Raw genomic sequence first — 6,258 nt, forward strand, 5'->3', positions numbered from 1 at the left:
AAGGAGGACACTGTGTGCAGTTGCATGCAACAGAGTACATAGTCAAATGCACTCAACTGCCCCTTTTTTCATACAAGGTTTGGTCCACTACTCCTCCCCTTTGCACCCCCATTTTGCAGAGAAGAGAACTAAGGCCCAGAGGGGGAAGTCACTCACCAGAGGTCATACAACAGAACCGGCAGAACTAGGAGGAGAACACTAGACTTTAGACCATTTGAGCCCTGTAATTCCTCCCAGGATTCCATGAACCTGAGGACCCTCCCTGAGGCTCAGGGCCTCCATTTTGAGTACTTTGTTGAAATAAAGAACATGAGGTTTGGAATAAATAGGGATTTCCCTTGTTGCATGTTTTCCTACAATTTATATGAGGTTGGAGAAATTAAAATTTAAGCCTCCAGGAAAGGGACCACATCTTCTAAGTGCTTAGCATAGAACAGGTCAACTGTGGGTCCACTTGAGGCATGACTGTTGATGGAGAGTTTGTCCATTTATTCATTCACTCATTTCTCTATTCATCAAGTATCTACACAGTTTACTGAGTACCAGGTACATAGCCAGGTGCTAGAGACACAGTGGTGAACACCATGGGGTCTGCCCTCATGGAGTTTACTATCTAGTAGTGAAGACAGACAACCAACAAGCAATTCTAGTGTGGTTAGTGCCATGACAAGTTTGTGGGGTGGGAATAGGGAATGGGGATGGAATCCACCTGAGGCTGGCACCCAAGAGAAAGAGGCATTTGAGATGAATCCAGAAGGGAGTTCTGGGGCAGGCCAAGCTGTGTTTCTTACCCAAGCTGTGTTATTCAGCCTAAGGTGTCAGCCTTTCCTTCTCCACACAGTACCTTGTCTCACTGGACCCCTAAAATTCCCCTTTTCTCCAAGAAAAGGGAAAACAAGAAAAGAAAAACCAATCTATGGTCCTGGAACCATGGAAACACCTTGTTTCTTGGGGGGAAGGGGTAGCAGGGGTAAGTGGAAGTTGGGGAGTGATGCCTTGTTGGATACTATACTGTCTTTACTGTATTCTTTTATTTATTTATTTATTTTTGAGACAAAGTTTTGCTCTGTCACTCAGGCTGGAATGCAATGGCCCGATCTCGGCTCACTGCAACCTCTGCCTCCCGGGTTCAAGCGATTCTCCCACCTCAGCCTCCTGTGTAGCTGAGATTACAGGTGCGTGCCACCACACCCAGCTAATTTTTGTATTTTTAGTAGAGACAGGGTTTCACCATGTTGGTCAGGCTGGTCTTGAACTCCTGACCTCCTGATCCTTCCACCTTAGCTGCAATTACAGGCATGAGCCACCATGCCTGGCCTGATTATACTGTATTCTGAGTTGCAAATTAAGCGTAGGGTCCAATGAAGTCCTGAGGAAATCTCTGACAGAAGTACCCTGGAACATATGGGATGCACAGTCGCAGCCCCGCATGTCTCCCTGAGTGAGCTAGCCTTCCAGCCCCTTTCTGGTCTATCCCTACCAGCTCTACAACTCCCTCTTTTAGGACAGGGGCATTTTTTTTTTTTTTCAGAGAGTGCACTGTTTTGTTTTGCCACAATTTACCAACATTCAGGTATCAGAGAAATGAAAAGTAACATTCGATGGAGTGGCTCTGAGTTTGGAGCCAGGTACTGTGCTTGGCACTCCATCTGTATGACCTCATTCTATCCTCACAACAAAACTCCCACTGCGAGCAGTCCAGGCTAGAGGCCTGGAGCTGGGTTTCCAAAGATGGTCATATCTATGTCTGAATCCTGACTCTACCTATTTGGGTGAAGCTGAGCATGTTACCTAACTTTTCTGAGCTGCAGTTTGTGTATCTCTAAAATAGGAATATTATCACCTACTCCATGCCTTATTTTGAGGATCAAATCAATCACATATGAAGTGTAAGTATGCATAGTATATATAATAATTTGTGGAGGGAAAGCCACTTGGCATAGTACCCAGCACATAGTAAATGCCCAGTAAATGGTGGCTCAAGAAATAGATTGGCAATATGCCAATTTTATAGGGGAGAAATCTGGGACCCAGCAGTTAATTAATTTGCTTAATGTCGCCCAGCTAATATATGGCAGCCCTTGCAGCTCGATATATATCAGACTCCCAAGTTAGTATGCTTTAACAAATGCGATTTTGAAGGTTGTTTATAAAAGTAAAACATGCTCCTTGTAGAATTCAGAAAACACAGCACAATATCAAGAATAAAAATTAAAACCACCCATGGTTTCATTGTATAACAAACGCTTTAGTATATTTTTATATAGTCTTCTATGTACTTTTAACATAATTAATTAAATGCTGCATATACAATTTTGTATCCTACTTATTCACTTAGTTTTTCACTGTAAGCATTTTTTTTTTTTGAAGATGGAATCTCGTTCTGTCTTTCAGGCTGGAGTGCAGTGTTACGATCTCGGCCCACTACCACCTTCGCCTCCAAGATTCAAGCAATTCTGCCTCAGCCTCTTAAGTAGGAGGGATTACAGGCTCCCGTGACCATGGTTGGCTAATTTTTTTTTTTTTTTTGAGACATAGTCTTGCTTTTGTCCCCCAGGCAGGAGTGCAATGGTGTGACCTCAGCTCACTGCAACCTCCTCCTTGCAGGTTCAAGTGATTCTTCTGCCTTAGCCTCCTGAATAGCTGGGATGATAGGCGGGCACCACCAAGCCTGACTAACTTTGTATTTTTAGTAGAGACAGGGTTTCACCATGTTGTTCTCAAATTCCTGATCTCAGGTGATCCACCCACCTCGGCCTCCCAAAGTGCTGGGATTACAGGTGTGAGCCACTGCACCCAGGCACATTGTAAGCATTTTCCATGTCATTAAAACATCCTTGATTTTTAAATGGCTGTATAATATTCCAATGTTTGGATGCACAATCATTTGTTTATTCTAGCATAGCACTTTTACACTGTTTGTACTTTTTTGCTATTAAAAATTAACATGTTTGTACACAAATCTTTGTATCTCTGATGGTTTCTTTTTTTTTTTTTCAGTACAATTTCCACTTTATTTTTCTCCAGCGAATAGTCATCTTCAGTCTTTTAAGGATTCAGCTCCCTACATGGATTTTGGTGGAGGTCATGGGGCAGCACCCGCTGGCTTAAATCGGGGTAGGGGTGTTCTGTCCTTTTGGGCTTCATGAGATCGATTCCTGACTACTTTGCTGTGAATTGCACAACTCACACAGTAATGCAGCTTCACATAGAGCTTGGGAAGTACATACACATCGAAGATGCTCGATTCAGAAATGTCCTTGACTGCTGTGGCCTCCACTATGTTTCGAATGACAAATTTCTTAGTGGCCTTGTCCTTGGGTACGCATCAGGCACAGTTAGTGCACCGAATAGGCTGCATGTGGCCACGGCCCTTTGTGGCATGACTGTTGTTCCTTTTTTTCTTTGTCATCTTGAAGGTATGCACCGGAGAGAGCTTTCTTTTTTTTTTGAGGGCTCTTGCTTTGTCACCCAGGTTGGAGTGCAGTGTCATGATTATAGCTCACTGCAGCCTCAGCCTCCTGGGATCAAGTAGCTGGGACCACAGGTGTGCACCACGATGCCTGGATAATTTTTTTAATATATATTTTTTTGTAGAGACAGGGTTTTGCCATGTTGCCCAGGCTGGCCTTGAACTCCTGAGCTCAAGCAATCCTCCTGCCTTGACTTCCCAAAGTGCTGGGATTACAGGTGTAAGCCACCATGTCCAGCCTCTGATACTTTCTTTAAAAAGTTTTATTAAAAAAAGCTTTATCATGGAAAATTTCAAACATATACCAAAGTAAACAAAATAGAATAAAGAACCTCCCACGTGCCTATTACCCAGCTGCAGTAATTCTCTCTTTTGGTCAATCTTGTTTTCTCCTCCCTCATTTATTTCAAATTCCAGGTATCATGTTATATCAATCTATTGATTTCTTCAGGCTGGATTCTTAACATAGGGTCACAGGATAGAAACACTGAAAGATTTTCGCTTTATTTTACCAGCATTACTGGTAGAAAGGTTGTACACATTTATACTCTCACCAATTGCTCATGAGAGTACTGGTCTTATTGCACCTTGATTTGCATTGATCTTTAGTTGTAACACACACATACACAGATACACACACATACACACACACACACATTTTTGCCAACTTGATAGGTGAAAAGTGCTTTTTTTTGTTTTGTTTTTTGAGACAGAGTCTCACTCTGTCACCCAGGCTGGAGTGTAATGGCACGATCTTGGCTCACTACAACCTCTGCCTCCCAGGTTCAAGTGATTCTCTCTGCCTCAGTGTCCCAAGTTGCTGGGATTACAGGCGCACGCCACCATGCCTGGCTATTTTTTGTATATTTAGTAGAGACAGGGTTTCACCATGTTGGCCAGGCTGGCCTCGAAATCCTGACCTCAGGCGATACACCCCCCTCAGCCTCCCAAAGTGCTGGGATTACAGGGGTGAGCCGAAAAGTGCTTTATACAGTATACACTTGTTTGATTGATTGCTGGGCTTATATCAAGAAGGCATCTGATGACTTCAGTGGAGCAAATCCTCCTGAAGGTGCTCTAAATATGCTGGCAGCTCCTGGGGACCCCAGCTGAGGCTTATAGCAGTGGAGGTGGGAGGATAGGGCTTTTCATCTGCACTGGATCCCACAAGCTGCCCCCTACCCTTAGAGCAGGGAGGAACTTGAAAAGATTTTTCTCCTCATCTCACCAGCAGCCACCAGGGGTCAGGATGGGGCCAGAGCTGCTGCTGATTGGAAAGAGTGAAGATGGCCAGCTGCCAGACACTGCATTTCCTCTGTCTGGCCACTGCTGGTTGGTTTCACAGCTCCCCTCTGCTAATCAGATCATGATTCCAGAATGATTTTCATGGCTGGCCTTCCTTGTCTGACTGTCCCCTCCTCTCACTGCTCCCAGGTTTGGCTTGTTGAAAAGGGAACCTGCTTGACAGATACCACCCAGGATGTATAACTTGGTTTTGCTTTGTTTCTCTACACATCTTTGCGGGACTGGGTTCACTATGGCATGGGGATTTTTAACCTAAGATCCATGAACTGAGAGACCCAAGGACAGGCCTTAGGGACTGTGAACCCTCTGAAATTGGGCAAATAGGGTATGCATCTCCTTTTTTTCCATCTGGGGAGAGAACAATAGCTTTGTGAGATTCATGGCCCCCAAAGTCTAGCATCTTTGGTACCCCTCCTCCCTCCTAAGCCTGTTTGCTTCTTATGATGGCTGCAAAGGGAGCAGCTTGCTGTTGGAAACAGGTGGTCTTGGGGGTCAGGCTAAGGGGTTGGACCTTCCTCTTCACCCAATGGATTTGAGAAAAGAACGTGAATTTTCCCTGGGGTGGGATGGACTGGTAAAGGGGAAGTGGACAATACTGTCAACCCCCTGGCCAACCATCGGGGCTATACTAGATCTAGGTAGACAATGAGGTGCCCTGCTTCATACTGATGTGCACATGCTTGTGTGCTGTTAATGACTAGGTCCAGGGAGCAGAGGATGAGGGAAGAAGGCTGATCTCAAGCTAGTGGTCTTGGAACCTATATCTCTGAGCCCTGGGCAGTGGCATGAGCAAGATGCTCAAAATGTAACAAGCTTCCAGGTTACTTTCTGCTGGGGAACTGCTTATTTTGTTATCTTAGTCTTAAGCAAAATAAAGACTTATTTGCTACAACTTGATCTAAGTATTAACTCCTGTGCAAGTGTAGGTGGGATGTGCGGTTAGAACTCAGGAGACTCTGAAAGCAATGCAGCCTTGCTCTACAGCAAGAAGAGAAGCTGGGGGCTTGGTGAGGCTGAGGGTCAAGGCCAGAGTTGTTCAGCATATCAGATATGAAGAAAAAACCTGAGCATTTCTAAATACCATACTAGTGCTTCGTTTTATCTCATAGCAATGATTTATATTTATACATAAACTAAGGCTGGGCACAGTGGCCCATTCCTGTCATCCTAGCACTTTGGGAGATACAGGTGGGAGGATTGCTCAAGGCTGGGAATTTGAGACCAGCCTGGGCAACGTGGTAAGATCCCATCTCTACAAAAAATTTAAGAAAACACTTGAGCCCAGGTGTTCGAGACCAGCCTGGGCAACATGACGAAACCCCATCTTTACAAAAACCCCCAAAACTAGCCAGATGTAGTGATGCATAGCTGAGTCTCAGCTACTTAGTAGGCTATGGTGGGAGGATTGCTTGAGTCTGGGAGGCAGAGGTTGCAGTGAGCTGAGATTGCATCATTGCACTCTATTGAGACTTTGTCTCAAA

At 44.7% G+C, this 6,258-nt stretch overlaps 1 pseudogene; it reads right to left on the minus strand.

The window, feature by feature from the left end:
- Positions 1-3,064: 3,064 nt before the first annotated feature.
- LOC108315359 lies at positions 3,065-3,431 on the minus strand (annotated as a pseudogene).
- Positions 3,432-6,258: the final 2,827 nt, after the last annotated feature.

Source organism: Cebus imitator, unplaced genomic scaffold (genome assembly GCF_001604975.1).
Source record: "Cebus imitator isolate Cc_AM_T3 unplaced genomic scaffold, Cebus_imitator-1.0 Scaffold170, whole genome shotgun sequence".
Taxonomy (NCBI): Eukaryota; Metazoa; Chordata; class Mammalia; order Primates; family Cebidae; genus Cebus; species Cebus imitator.